This window comes from Mustelus asterias, chromosome 24 (assembly GCF_964213995.1).
Source record: "Mustelus asterias chromosome 24, sMusAst1.hap1.1, whole genome shotgun sequence".
NCBI classification, from domain to species: Eukaryota; Metazoa; Chordata; class Chondrichthyes; order Carcharhiniformes; family Triakidae; genus Mustelus; species Mustelus asterias.
The window spans coordinates 13,601,150-13,615,663 of record NC_135824.1 but is presented as its reverse complement, the minus strand read 5'-3'; the positions used below and the strand labels follow the sequence as shown (position 1 = coordinate 13,615,663).

The 14,514-nt window shown below is 45.1% G+C and overlaps 1 non-coding gene across 1 annotated transcript; it reads right to left on the bottom strand.

Annotated features, from left to right (window-relative positions):
• Window positions 1–11,656: 11,656 nt before the first annotated feature.
• LOC144511604 (U5 spliceosomal RNA) lies at window positions 11,657–11,771 on the bottom strand. The gene has a single exon (XR_013500853.1). It is a non-coding gene; the product is annotated as a U5 spliceosomal RNA (small nuclear RNA).
• Between the last annotated feature and the right edge of the window lie 2,743 nt (window positions 11,772–14,514).

Here is a 14,514-nt window from a genome sequence, read left to right as displayed (position 1 = left end):
CTTTGACATTTCATATTTTTATACTTTTACCGCTTTTACATTTTATGTTTTCCCGCTCTGTTTTCTGACCAGTAATTACTTCATAGCAAATCCAAAATCTGCACTGTGAGGATTCTATGATTTGGGGTGGCACGGTGGCACAGCGGTTAGTACTGCTGCTTCACAGTGCCAGGGACCTGGGTTCGATACCCGGCTTGGGTCACTGTCTGTGTGGACTTTGCACATTCTCCCCGTGTCTGCGTGGGTTTCCTCCGGGTGCTCCGGTTTCCTCCCACACTTCGAAGATGTGTGGGTTAGGTGGATTGGCCATGATAAATTGCCCCTTAGTGTCAGGGGGACTTAGCTAGGGTAAATGCATGGAGTTATGGGGATAGGGTCTGTGTGGGATTGTGGTCAGTGCAGACTCGATGGGCCGAATGGCCACTTTCTGCACTGTAGGATTCTATGAACTTCTGAACAGCAATATCCCTTTAATAAGAACGGTTGTTTTATTAACTTACTGATAATTTGGGAGAAAAAAATGAGACCGATTCAAGTTTCATAGAAATGGATTAAAACCAGGTGCCTCCAACAGTCTGGTTTATCGCTAACAGCCCCGTTCGTGAGTCCTACGCTAATCTGTTAATGTCCAATGTGTTCCCAGCGCGATTTGAATAGTAAGAAGAGCTAATTCAGCTCAGAGCAACATCATTCGTATTGATCTCAGGTGATAGTGAGAATGGCTTATTGTTCATCAAAAACCTTTAATATTAATTAAAGCCCATCTTTGCATTCAGCAGGGGAACTGCTGAATGCAAAGATTCATTCTATTCCAGCAAATCTGCCACTTACAAGCAAAACCTTCATGAATACATTAAAGACATTAATGAACATTTCCTCCAGTTCCTAAATCACTGTCAGACAACAATTTCAGTTGCAGATTAGATTAGGCCCTGTTTCAAATGAGGCAGAGGAAAGTTGGGGCCAAATTTCTGACCTCGAGTGAGTATTGATTGTGGCCACGCAGTCATGGTCGCTGCATGTGCACTGTATCCACACGCAATTCTGATGAAAGTCAGTGACCTGAAACATTAACTCTGAATATTTCCAGCATTTTTTCCAGCAGGTGGAAGAGTCAATTACTAGGGGGCATAGGTTTAAGGTGCGAGGGGCAAGGTTTAAAGAGATGTACGAGGCAAGCTTTTTACCCAGAGGGTGGTGGGTGCCTGGAACCCGCTGCCAGGGAAGGTAGTGGAAGCAGATACGATAGTGAGTTTTAAGGGGCGTCTGGACAAATACATGAATAGGATGGGAATAAAGGAATATGGTCCCTGGAAGGGTAGGGGGGGTTTTAGTTGGGCAGCATGGTCGGTGCAGGCTGGGAGGGCCGAAGGACCTGTTCCTGTGCTGTAATTTTCTTTGTTCTTTGTTTTGTTTTTAATCCACACACTGATTAAGCAGTAGAAGCATCCAAGAACAGTTACCTGCTGGTGTTAAATCAGTGGGAATCTAGTACCAGAGTGAGCAAAAACATCTCTGTGGTAATTATATTCCAAAATTAACTACTTAGTCTCTACAGGGAAGGCACTGCACTGCACTGGTGTAGTAGTATAGTCATTAGACTAGTAATTCAGAGACCCAGGGTAATGACCTGGGTACCCGGGTTCAAATCTCACCATGGCAGATGTTGAAATTTGAATTCAATAAAAATCTGGATTTAAAAATCTAATGATGACCATGAAACCATTGTCGATTGTTGTAAAACCCCATCTGGTTCACTAATGTCCTTTAGGGAAGGAAATGTGACCTACGTGTAACTCCAGATCCACAGCAATATGGTTGACTCTTAAGTGCCTGTGAAATGGCCGAGCAACCCACTCAATTCAAGGGCAAACAAATGCTGGCCCAGGTAGTGATGCCCACATCCCATGAAAGAATAAACTTTCACCAGAACATCCGTGTCAACCCAACAGCAATTCAACAGCAGATAATGTGGGAAAAGGGAAAAAAAACCCACATTTGTGAACTTGAGCACTCTGCTAAGATTTTTGTGGCAGCACAGAGTATATAATGCACCATCCTCATTTGCAACTATAAAGCACTGTACTTTCACTGTCACGGGACCAAAATGCTGAAACTTCTGTCCCAGCAACACTGGGTGTGCCTGCACCAGATGGACTGCAGTTCAAGAAGGCAGTTCACCAAAAAATGCTGACTGCACCATCGATGCCCAATTCCATGAAAGAATAAAAGAAAGCCTGAGGGCTTTTGGTTAACAATCCTCTCCCCATCTTCCCCACTGGGCAGCACAGTGGTTAGCACTGCTGCCGCACAGTGGTTAGCACTGCTGCCGCACAGTGGTTAGCACTGCTGCCGCACAGTGGTTAGCACTGCTGCCGCACCGTGGTTAGCACTGCTGCCTCACAGTGTCAGGGACCCAGGTTCGATTCCCGGCTTCGGTCATTATCAGTGTGAAATCTACGTTCGCCCCACGTCTGCGTGGGTTTCCTCTGGGTGCTCCAGTTTCCCCTCTCAGTCCAAAAGACGTGCTGGTTAGGTGCATTGGCTATGCTAAATTCTCCCTCAGTGTACCCGAACAGGCGCTGGAGTATGGCGACTAGGGGATTTTCACAGTAACTTCATTGCAGTGTTAATGTAAGCTTACTTGTGACACTAATAATTAAACTTTAAACTTTACCCCTTGCAAACTTTAACCATCAAATATCTTATAAAAATGTTGTGTCACTTGTACTTTTGTGGACAGTATGAAATTATTTGTGTTTAAGTTCTGAAGAACAATGTCACTGCAATCGCTGCATTTGGTGTTTACACAATGCATTACTCACTTATGCACATTATGCGTGCATAATTAGCATTCACTTTTGAAATGCTCACAGCAAAGTTTATTATCAGTGGCCAAAGAGCCAGAAACATGGATACATTGAAAATAGGTGCAGGAGTAGGCCCTTTGAGCATGGACCACCATTCAATATGATCATGGTTGATCATGCATTTTCAGTATCTCACTCCCGCTTTCTCTCCATACCCCTTGATCCCTTTAGCCATAAAGGCCACGTCCAGCTCCCTCTTGAACATATCTAACGAACTGGCCCCAACAGTTTTCTGTGATTGGGAATTCCACAGATTCACAACTCTCAGAGTGAAGAAGTTCTTCCTCATCTCAGTCCTGAATGGCATATCCCTTGCTCTTAGACTGTGACCCCTAGTTCTGGACTTCCCCAACATCGGGAACATTCTTCTCGCATCTAACCTGTCCAGTCCCATCAGAATTTTATATGTTTTATGAGATCCCCTCTCATTCTTCTAAATTCCAGTGAGTAAAAGCCCAGTCGATCCAATCTCTCTTCATACATCAGTCCTGCCATTCCAGGAATCAGTCTGCTGAACCTTCCCTGGACTCCCTCAATAACAAGAATGTCCTTCCTCAGACCAGGAGACCAAAACTGCACACTATGCTCAAGGTGTGGCCTTATCAAAGCCCTGTATAACTGCAGCAAGACATATTTACTCCTATACCCAAATCCTCTTGCTATGAAGGCCAGCATGCCATTAGCTTTCCTCACTGCCTGCTGTACCTGCATGCCAACCTTCAGCGACTGTCCCTCCATGACACCCAGGTCATTTTCAGAAAATGAAAAAAACAGAACAGCTCATTTTCCTTGCTTTATGGCCCTAAACCCCTCAGCACGTTTTGCCTTAAAAAAGGAAATACAAGGGTGAGGATCAATTGGACTACAGAGTGCACTTAGAGCTTTTCATCCTACCTATTCCCTTATAAGTACCTTTTCAGCTCTTGTTATGCAGGCTGCACTTGTGTACCTAGTGTTCAAAATTGCTTTACAACCATTGTATCCACTAAAGGAAGTGCTTTATGTTCAATGAGCTTTTAACGTACTTACAATTCCCATATCGCAAACAAGTGCTGCAAACTTTAAAGTGGATATGTTTCAATTTCAGTAATGGCAGTTTTCCTTATTAGCCCCCTTGTTGCTATTACTTTTTCTTTCAATTTGCCCCACTTCTTGTATCAACTTTAATCACTTCCACTCTTAAAGGTATCAACTTGAGTTGTTTGTTCCACTGGCATCCTCTGACAATATACCACAATTGGCTACTCGGAAAATACCAACCTGAACTGAGTATCGTCAGGCTGGTTATCTATGAGGCTACCACATCCAAGCCCAATCAATTTCCATTCATATTTTCCAACAGGGATAATTAGGAATGGAAACCCAGGCTAATTTATTCCTTCCTCAGCCTGGAACAATAGAAGGGACAATTTGGGAACTTATTGTGCACCCATGGCTATACCAGGCCAAGTAGCTAACTCGGAATTGTTGGATCTCCTCCCAGTCTCTCGTTAAAGGTTGCAGGGACTGGGATTATACATCCTAGTTGAAGAGCCTGCACAGGGCAATCTTAACACACAGATGTTCCAGGTCTATATGGATAATTACCATGATGCCGGCATTGGACTGGGGTAAACACAGTAAAAAGTCTCACAACACCATATCGCAAACAAGTGCTGCAAACACCAGGTTAAAGTCCAACAGGTTTATTTGGTAGCACAAGCCATTAGCCTTCGGAGCGCTGCCCCTTCATCAGGTGAGTGGGAGTCCTGTTCACAAACAGGGCATATAAAGACACAAACTCAATTTACAAAATAATGGTGGGAATGCGAGTCTTTACAGGTAATCAATTCTTAAAGGTACAGACAATGTGAGTGGAGAGAGGGTTAAGCACAGGTTAAAGAGATGTGTATTGTCTCCAGCCAGGACAGTTAGTGAGATTTTGCAAGTCCAGGGGAGTCGTGGGGGTTACAGATAGTGTGGCATGAACCCAAGATCCCGGTTGAGGCCGTTCTCATGTGTGCAGAACTTGGCTATCAGTCTCTGCTCATCGACTCTGCGTTGTCGTGTGTCATGAAGGCCGCCTTGGAGTCATAGAGTCAGAGAGGTTTACAGCATGGAAACAGGCCCTTCGGCCCAACTTGTCCATGCCGCCCTCTTTTTTTTAAACCCCTAAACTAATCCCAATTGCCCGCATTTGGCCCATATCCCTCCATACCCATGTAACTATCTAAATGCTTTTTAAAAGATAAAATTGTACCTGTCTCTACTCCTACCTCTGGCAGCTTGTTCCAGACGCTCACCATCCTCTGTGTGAAAAAATTGCCCCTCTGGACACTTTTGTATCTCTCCCCTCTCACCTTAAACCTATGCCCTCTAGTTTTAGGCTCCCCTACCTTTGAGAAAAGATATTGACTATCTACCTTGTCTATGCCCCTCATTATTTTATAGACCTCTATAAGGTCACCCCTCAGCCTCCTACGCTCCAGAGAAAAATGTCCCGTCTATTCAGCCTCTCTTTATAACTCAATCCATCAAGTCCTGGTAGCATCCTAGTAAATCTTTTCTGCACTCTTTCTAGTTTAATAATATCCTTTCTATAATAGGGTGACCAGAATTGCACACAGTATTCCAAGTGTGGCCTTACCAATGTCTTCTACAACTTTAATAAGACATCCCAACTCCTGTATTCAATGTTCTGACCGATGAAACCAAGCATGCCAAATGCCTTCTTCAGCACTCTGTCCACCTGTGACTCCACTTTCAAGGAGCTATGAACATGTACCCCTAGATCTTTTTGTTCTGTAACTCTCCCCAACGCCCTACCATTAACTGAGTAAGTCCTGCCCTGGTTCATTCTACCAAAATGCATTACCTCGCATTTGTCTAAATTAAACTCCATCTGCCATTCGTCAGCCCACTGGCTCAATTGATCAAGATCCTGCTGCAATTGGAGATAACCTTCCTCACTGTCCACCTTGCCACCAATCTTGGTGTCATCTGCAAACTTACTAACCATGCCCCCTATATTCTCATCCAAATCATTAATATAAATGACAAATAAAGTGGGCCCAGCACTGATCCCTGAGGCACACCGCTGGTCACAGGCCTCCAGTTTGAAAAACAACTCTCTACGAAGCCAATTTTGTATCCATTTAGATACCTCACCCTGGATCCCATGAGATTTAACTTTATACAACAACCTACCATGTGGTACCTTGTCAAAAGCCTTGCTAAAGTCCATTTAGACAACATCAACTGCACTGCCCTCATCTACCTTCTTGGTTACCCCTTCAAAAAACTCAATTAAATTTGTGAGACGTGATTTTCCACTCACAAAGCTATGCTGACTGTCCCTAATCAGTCCTTGCGTCTCTAAATGCCTGTAGATCCTGTCTCTCAAAATACCTTCCAACAATTTACCCACCACAGATGAGACTCACTGGCCTGTAGTTCCCAGGTTTTTCCCTGCAGCCCTTTTTACACAAAGGCACAACATTTGAACTCTCCAATCTTCAGGCACCTCACCCGTGACTATCGATGATTCAAATATCTCGGCTAGGGGACCCGCAATTTCCTCCCTAGCCTCCCACAACGTCCTGGGATATACCTCATCAGGTCCCGCAGATTTATCTACCTTGATGCGCTTTAAGACTTCCAGCACCTCCTTCTCTGTAATATGTACTCCTCAAGACATCAATATTTATTTCCCCAAGTTCCCTAACATCTATGCTTTTCTCAACAGTAAATACTGATGAGAAATATTCACTTAGGATCTCACCCATCTCTTGTGGATCCATAGAACATAGAAAAGCTACAGCACAAACAGGCCCTTCGGCCCACAAGTTGCGCCGAACATGTCCCTACCTACTAGGCTTACCTATAACCCTCTATCTTACTAACTTCCATGAACTTATCCAAAAGTCTCTGAAAAGACCTGATCGAATCCGCCTCCACCACCACTACCGGCAGCCGATTCCACGCACCCACCACCCTCTTGAGTGAAAAACTTACCCCTAACATCTCCTCTGTACCTACTCCCCAGCACCCTAAACATGTGACCTCTCGTAGCAACCATTTCAGCCCTGGGTAAAAGCCTCTGAGAATCCATTCTATCAATACCTCTCAACATGTTATACACCTCTATCAGGTCACCTCTCATCCTTCGCCTCTCCAAGGAGAAAAGACCGAGCTCTCTCAACCTATCCTCATAAGGCATGCCACCTAATGCAGGCAACATCCTTGTAAATCTCCTCTGCACCCTTTCTATGGCTTCCACATCCTTTCTGTAATGAGGCGACCAGAACTGGGCACAGTACTCCAGGTGGGGTCTGACCAGGGTCCTATACAGCTGCAGCATTATCTCCCGATTTCTAAACTCAATTCCTCTATTGATGAAGGCCAGTATTCCATACACCTTCTTAACCACAGCCTCTACCTGCGATGCTGCTTTGAGCGTCCTATGAACCCGGACCCCAAGATCCTTCTGATCTTCCACACTGCCAAGCGTCTTACCCTTAATATTATATTCTTTCATCCTATTCGACCTGCCAAAATGAACCACCACACACTTATTTGGGTTGAAGTCCATCTGCCACTTCTCCGCCCAGTCTTGCATCTTATCTATGTCTCACTGCAACTGCTGACATCCCTCTACACTATCCACAACACCTCCAACCTTTGTGTCATCAGCAAACTTGCCAACCCATCCTTCCACTTCCTCATCCAGGTCATTTATAAAAATCACAAAGAGCAAGGGTCCCAGAACAGATCCCTGGGGCACTCTACTGGTGACCGACCTCCATGCTGAAAAAGACCCATCTACAACCACTCTTTGCCTTCTGTGGGCAAGCCAGTTCTGAATCCACAAAGCAATGTCCCTTTGTATCCCACGCCCCTCCACTTTCTCAATAAGCCTTGCATGGGGCACCTTATCAAACGCCTTGCTGAAATCCATATAAACTACATCTACCGCTCTTCCCTCGTCTATGTGTCTAGTTACATCTTCAAAAAATTCAATTAGGCTCGTAAGGCATGATCTGCCTTGGACAAAGCCCCCCGTGCTGGCTATTTCTGATCATACTATTCCTCTCCAGATGTTCATAAATCCTGCCTCTCAGGATCTTCTCCATCAACTTACCAACCACTGAGGTTAGACTAACTGGTCTATAATTTCGGGCTATCTCTTTGCCCTTTCTTGAATAACGGAACCACATCCGCAATCCTCCAATCCTCCGGAACCTCTCCTGTCTCCATTGATGATGCAAAGATCATCGCCAGAGGCTCAGCAATCTCTTCCCTCGCCTCCCACAGTAACCTGGGGTACATCCCATCCGGTCCCGGTGATTTATCTAACTTGATGCTTTTCAAAAGCTCCAACACATCCTCTTTCCTAATGCCCACATGCTCAATCTTCTCAGTCTGCACTGAAACTACCAAGATCCTTTTCCACTGTGAATACGGAAGTAAAGTAATCATTGAGTACCTCTGCTATTTCTATCGGTTCTATACAGACTTTCCCACTGTCACATTTGATAGGTCCTACTCCTTCACATCTTATCTTCTTGCTCTTAACATACTTGTAGAATGCCTTGGGGCTTTCCTTTATCCTGTCTGCCAAGGCCTTCTCATGACCCCTTCTTGCTCTTCTAATTTCCCTCTTAAGTTCCTTCCTACTAGTCATATACTCTTCTAGATTTCTAACATTACCTAGCTCCCTGAACCTTTTGTAGGCTTTTCTTTTCTTCTTGACTAAATTCATTACAGCTTTCGTGCACCATGGTTCCTGTGACCTACCATAACTCCCCTGTCTCACTAGAACGTTGCCGTGCAGAGCTCCAGACAAATTTTCATTGAAAATTTGCCACATTTCTTCTGTACATTTCCCTGAGAAAACCGCCTTCCAATTTATGCCTCTAATTTCCTGCCTAATAGCCTCATAATTGCCCTTACTCCAAATAAACACTTTCCTAGCCTGACTAATCCTATCTCTCTCCAATGCTAATGTAAAGGAGAGAGAGTCATAGAGGTTTCCAGCATGGAAACAGGTCCTACGACTCAACTTGTCCATGCCGCCCTTTTTTTAAACCTCTAAGCTAATCCCAATTGCCTGCATTTGGCCCATATCTCTCTATACCCATTGTGTCCATGTAACTGTCTAAATGCTTTTTAAAAGATAAAATTGTACCCGCCTCTACTACTGCCTCTGGCACCTTGTTCTAGACACTCACCACCCTGTGTGTGAAACAATTGCCCCTCTGGACACTTTTATTTCTCTCCCCTCTCACCTTAAACCTATGCCCTCTAGTTTTAGACTCCCTTACCTTTGGGAAAAGATATGATCACTATCCCCAAAATGCTCTCCCACTGAGAGATCTGACACCTGCCCAGGTTCATTCCCTAAGACCAAATCAAGTACAGCCTCTCCTCTTGTAGGCTTATCCACACACTGTGTCAGGAAGCCCTCCTGAACACACCTAACAAACTCCTCTCCATCTAAACCCCTTACCCTAGGGATATTCCAATCGATATTTGGGAAATTAAAATCTCCCCTCACGACCACTCTGTTATTATCACATCTCTCCAGGATCTGCTTCCCAATCTGCTCCTCCACATCCCTGCTACTATTGGGCGGCCTATAGAAAACACCCAGTAAAGTTATTGACCCCTTCCTGTTGTGAACCTCCACCCACAGAGATTCCGTAGACAATCCCTCTGTGGCGTCCATCTTTTCTGCAGCCGTGACACTATCCCTGATCAACAGTGCCAGTCCCCCACCTCTTTTGCCTCCTTCCCTGTCCCTCCTGAAACATCTGAAACCCGGCATTTGAAGTATCCAGTCCTGTCCCTGAGATAACCAAGTCTCTGTAATGGCCACCACATCACACTTCCAAGTAGTGATCCACGCTCTGAGCTCATCCATTTTGTTCACGACACTCCTTGCGTTAAAATAGACACGTCTCAACCCTTCGCTCTGAGCGCTCCCCTTCTCCGTCACCTGCGTATCCTCCCTCTCACACTGTCTACAAGCCCCTTTTATTTTTAAGCTAACCTCCTCTCTCCCAGTCACCTCATTTTGATTCCCACCCCCCAACCATTCTAGTTTAAACACTCCCCAGTAGCCTTAGCAAACCTTCCCGCCAGGATATTGGTCCCCCTAGGATTTAAGTGAAACCCGTCCTTTTTGTACAGGTCGCACCTGCCCCTAAAGAAGTCCCAATGATCCAGGAACCTGAATCCCTGACCCCTGCTCCAATCCCTCAGCCACGCATTTATCCTCCACCTTATTCCGTTCCTTCCCTCACTGTCTCGTGGCACAGGCAGCAATCCCGAGATTACTACCTTTGTGTTCCTTCTTCTTAACTCCCTACCTAACTTCCTAAACTCTCTTTTCATAACCCCTTCCCCTTTCCTGCCTATGTCAGTGGTACCAGTATGCACCACGACCTCTGGCTTCTCTCCCTCCCACTTCAGGATTTCTTGGATACGGTCAGAAACATCCCTGATCCCGGCACCAGGGATGCAAACTACCATCTGCGTTTCTCGACTTCCTCCACAGAAACGCCTGTCTGACCCCCTCACTGTAGAGTCCCCGATCACCACCGCCTTCCTCCTCCTTTCCTTACCCTTCTGTGCTACAGGGCCGGACTCCGCGCTGGAGGCACGACCACTGCTGTTTCCACCAGGTGGGCTGTCCACCCCAACAGTACTCAAACAAGAGCACTTATTTTTAAGGGGCACAACCACTGGGGTACTCTCTACCACCTGACTTTTCCCTTTCCTGACTGTGACCCACTTGCCTGCTTCTTGTGGCCCCGGTGTGACCACCTGCCTATAACTCCTATCTATCACCTCCTCGTTTTCCCTGACCAGACGAAGGTCATCGAGCTGCAGCTCCAGTTCCCTAACTCGGTCCCTTAGGAGCTGCAGCTCGATGCACCCAGCGCAGGTATGCACTTCTGGGAGGCTCGGAGACTCCACGACCTCCCACATCCGGCACTGAGAACAGCAAACTGGTTTCACATTCATAATGCCCCTTTTCCTCAGATTCCACAGGGAAAGAACTAAGATTTAAAAGTTGAAAGCAAAAAAAAATTTTTTTTTTCTTTCTTTAAACCTACCCTCCACACATAGATTACCTTGTTGATCCTTAAGAGGCCCTACTCGCTCCCTTGTTACTCTTTTGCCCTTTATGTATTTGTAGAAGCTCTTTGGATTCTCCTTTGCCTTATCTGCCAAAACAATTTCGTGTCCCCTTTTTGCGCTCCTGATTTCTCTCTTAACTCTACTCCTACACCCCCTATACTCTTCAAGAGATTCACTTGATTCCAGCTGCCTATGCGCATCATGTGCCTCTTTCTTCTTCTTGACCAGGGCCTCAATATCCCGAGTCATCCAGGGTTCCTGACTTCTGCCAGCCTTGCCCTTCACTCTAAGAGGAATGTGTTTACCCTGAACCCTAGTTAACACACTTTTGAAAGCGTGCCACTTACCAGACTCCCCCAATTAACTTTTGAAAGGTCCCCCAATGGGAGACCATGCAGACGCCACGACAACGGATGAATGAACACCGCTCAACAATCACCAGGCGAGAGTGTTCTCTTCTTGTTGGGGAACACTTCGGTGGTCACGGGCCGCTGATTTTCGGGTAAGCGTTCTCCAAGACGGGCTTCGCAACACAGAGTCGCTGAACAGAGACTGATAGCCAAGTTCCACACACATGAGAACGGCCTCAACTGGGATCTTGGGTTCATGTCACACTATCTGTAACCCCCATGACTTGCCTGTTTTTTTTTTTAAATAAGACAGCCCCACAGAAGCAGGGCCACAAAAAATTATCTTAAACTCTCTGAGTGTTCCTCTCCACGGAAATCTTTAGTAAAAGGCGAAATATTTATACGATCTGAAGAGAAACCAGAGTATACCTGGGCTTGCAAAATCTCACTAACTGTCCTGGCTGGAGACAATACACATCTCTTTAACCTGTGCTTAACCCTCTCTCCACTCACATTGTCTGTACCTTTCAGACTTGATTACCTGTAAAGACTCGCATTCCAACCATTATCTTGTAAATTGAGTTTGTGTCTTTATATGCCCTATTTGTGAACAGGACTCCCACTCACCTGATGAAGGGGCAGTGCTCCGAAAGCTAGTGGCTTGTGCTACCAAATAAACCTGCTGGACCTTAACCTGGTGTTGTGAGACTTCTTACTATAATTACCATAACAGGCACTGCATTTACCCACCGATCCATAAGCACAATGGATGCTATTTATAATAAGCCCATCGGACTTTATAAGCACAAAGGATTCGATGCAGAACATAAAAAAACTTTGTAAATTTTGTTTCAAATCTTTTGTATGTGCCAATTGGCTGGGAGATGGTTTCACACAGCCCTCAGTATGTGTACCAGCCTCGATTAATGGTTACTTGTTTCTAAAGCCGGATTGCGTCTCAGTCACTGTCAAAGGAAACAGTTGCAGAGCTAGTACCAGCACAGACATGATGAGGGATGAATGGCCAATAGCCTCCTAAGCAGTGAATTCTTTAATTCACCGAACATTATTTTTTACTTCAAAGGAATTGACATTGAAATGAAGAACAAGACCATCTGTTCCACTGCCAAATTTTGCAGTGGGTCATAACCCAGTGCTGAACAAGGCCTCACAAAACATTTAAAAATTGGGGAGTTAAAAAGAGAAAAACAGTGTTGTTAACAATTTGCAATAAAAGTGAAAAAAGACTGTCATACACAACTCTCTTTAGGACTGGAAAAATATTTGGTTGGTTATCATTTCAAGTGAAGATCATTTGTCAGGAGACAGGTCTCTACCGCAAATGTTATCCTAGTAGCCTTCTCTTTCCAGATGCTAGGTATTTCTGGCAATTGTGTTGTTTTTAATTACGGCATGACGGATTTGAAGCAAATGAATTGTTTTGACAATCTCCATTATATTTCTCTGGTTGCCTATTAGTAGGCCATTGAACCCCCCCCCAATCCTGTTAAGCCTGTCAGTGGAACACAGCTTTTTTGTCATACTTAAGTCCCCACTTGGCACAGCAACTTTATTTATTTATTCATTTATTTACTCGTGTCACAAGTAGGCTTACATTAACACTGCAAAGAAGTTACTGTGAAAATCCCCTAGTTGCCACACTCCGGCGCCTGTTCGGATACGCTGAGGGAGAATTTAGCATGGCCAATGCACCTAACCAGCACGTCTTTGGACTGTGGGAGGAAACCGGAGCACCCGGAAGAAACCCATGCAGACACGGGGAGAACGTGCAAACTCCACACAGACAGTTTCCCAAGCTGGGAATCAAACTGGCGCTGTGAGGCAGGCAGTGCTAACCACCGTGCCGCTCGTGTAACTGCAGTTACTTGGTATTTTTCCTCCCCCCCCCCTGCCAGGACAAACGCATAAACCATATTTTTTTAAAACTCGGGAAATCTGATCGAGGGCTTTCAGATTCTAAATAATTTGAAACGGACACAAACTCATTGGGGCAAATTGATCCAAGCTAAAAAGTGAACTACTTCACACACAGGATGCTGAATGTGTAGAACTGACTGCCCAAGGAGAGAGTGCATGGTATATTGTGTCAGCAAATTTGAAAGGGAGTATGATTGCGTTTCGGTAAGTGACAAGCATTGGGAAGTTCGAAGACTATGGAATTATTGAACTTTGGGACTGTCATCAATAACAATGATCGTTTCTTGTCCTGAATATTTGTCTTCCTAAATGATCAAGCATATATATATTTTAAAGGGCTATAAAATTCATGCCAGACCTGAACTGGAAGCAGGAGCTTTCCTGGCCTATACAACTCAGCACCACACCAGGTATTGCATTCATTTACTGAACCACTGGGGAGCAATAGCAACCTGACTTCAAGGACAATCTGCCTAACTGTTAATTTGTCTTTCACTATTACTGTCAGAGATCCTGACCGAAAGTCCTCCCATCGTTTAACCCAATATAATTTTTAACATGCAAAACAACTATAGTGTGTGGAAACATTTCTTTTTAAAGTAAGTCTTTGTATGAATTAATGTGTCAAACTGAAGATTAGTCGAAAGACTCATATTATACATCCTAGTTTCAATTTATAGGACCCTGGTTAGACCCCACTTGGAGTACTGCGCGCAGTTCTGGTCACCTCATTACAGGAAAGATGTTGAAGCCATTGAAAGGGTGCAGAGGAGATTTACAAGGATGTTGCCTGGATTGGGGGGCATGCCTTATGAGGATAGGTTGAGGGAGCTTGGTCTCTTCTCCCTGGAGAGACGAAGGATGAGAGGTGACCTGATAGAGGTTTACAAGATGTTGAGAGGTCTGGATAGGGTAGACTCTCAGAGGCTATTTCCAAGGGCTGAAATGGTTGCTACGAGAGGACACAGGTTTAAGGTGCTGGGGGGTAGGTACAGAGGAGATGTCAGGGGTAAGTTTTTCACTCAGAGGGTGGTGGGTGAGTGGAATCGGCTGACGTCGGTGGTGGTGGAGGCAAACTCGTTGGGGTCTTTTAAGAGACTTCTGGATGAGTACATGGGATTTAATGGGATTGAGGGCTATAGATAGGCCTAGAGGTAGGGATATGATCAGCGCAACTTGTGGGCCGAAGGGCCTGTTTGTGCTGTGGCTTTCTATGTTCTATGTTCTATAAT